Consider the following 1,421-nt stretch of genomic DNA (forward strand, 5'->3'; position numbering starts at 1 on the left):
TGGACCCTCTCCATGTTGTCCACATCCCTCCTGAAGTGCAGTGCCTAGAACTGGATGCAGTACTCCAGCTGTGGCCTGACCAATGTCATATAGAGGGGGAGGATCACCTCCTTGGACCTGCTCGTGATGCATCTGTGGATGCATGACAAGGTGCGGTTGGCCTTCCTGACTGTATCCCCATATTGGCAGCCCACGTTCATCTTGGAGTCTATAATGACTCCAAGATCCTTTTCTGCCTCTGTGCTGGTGAGAAGGGAGTTCCCCAGCCTGTAGGTATGGTGCTGGTTCTTTCTTCCTAGGTGCAGTACCTTGCATTTGTCAGTATTGAATCCCATACTGTTCTCATCCGCCCACCTCTGTAACCTGTCCAGATCCAGTTTGTAGCTTGTCCCTCCCTTCTAGCATGCCCACTTCTCCCCACATCTTCGCGTCATCTGTGAATTTGAACAAGGTGCTTTTCACCCCCTCATTCAAGTCGCTGATGAAGATGGTGAACAGTGTGGGCCCAAGGACAGAGCCCTGGCAGACCCCACTGCCCACATCCCTCCAGGCTGAAAATGACCTGTCCACCACCACTCTCTGGATGCAGCCCTCCAGCCAATTGGTGACCCATCTGACTGTGTAGGCTTTGACACCACAATCTCCTAATTTTTTAATGAGAATGGGGTGAGAGACAGTGTCAAAGACCTTCCTAAAGTCCAGACAAACTATGTCCACTGCAACACCTGCATCCAAGGCTTTTGTGACCTGGTCATAGAAGGCGACCAGGTTTGTTTGACAGGACCTGCCCCTAATGAACCCGTGTTGGTTGCCCCTAAGCATACACTCCCCTGCTTGCCCCTCGCAGATGTGCACCTGGATAATTTTCTCAAAGAGCTTCCCCAGGACCAAGACTAATGGGCCTATAATTTCCTGGGTCCTCCTACCTCCCTTTTTTGAAATGGGGACCACATTGGCCCTTTTCCAGTCCTCTGGCACATCGCCAGAGCATCACGAATACTCGTAAAGCTGTGCCAGGGGTCCCACAATGGCCTCTGCTAATTCCCTCAGCACTCTGGAGTGGAGATCATCAGGACCTGCTGATTTGAACACGCCCAGTCCCACCAGAATTTCCCTGACTAGGTCCTCGCTGACTCTGGGCCTGGCTGCACCTCCCCTGGGACCATCGGGGATCCCAGTGGAGGGGGATGACCTGGTCCCTGCTCAGAAAATTGGAGGAAAAGAAATTGTTAAATAGGTTAGCTTTGTCATTTGGTGTGACCACCAGATTTCCAAGTGTGTCCTGCAGAGGTCCTACATTACCCAGAACCTTCTTTTTACCCTCTATGTATTTAAAAAAGGATTTCTTGTTATCCTTGATCTGGGTTGCTAGCCCCAGTTCCATCTCTGCCTTGGCCTTCCTAACAGCCCTGCTACAATCC

The sequence above is a fragment of the Crocodylus porosus genome, unplaced genomic scaffold (genome assembly GCF_001723895.1).
Source record: "Crocodylus porosus isolate Cpor-Errol unplaced genomic scaffold, CroPor_comp1, whole genome shotgun sequence".
Classification (NCBI taxonomy): domain Eukaryota; kingdom Metazoa; phylum Chordata; order Crocodylia; family Crocodylidae; genus Crocodylus; species Crocodylus porosus.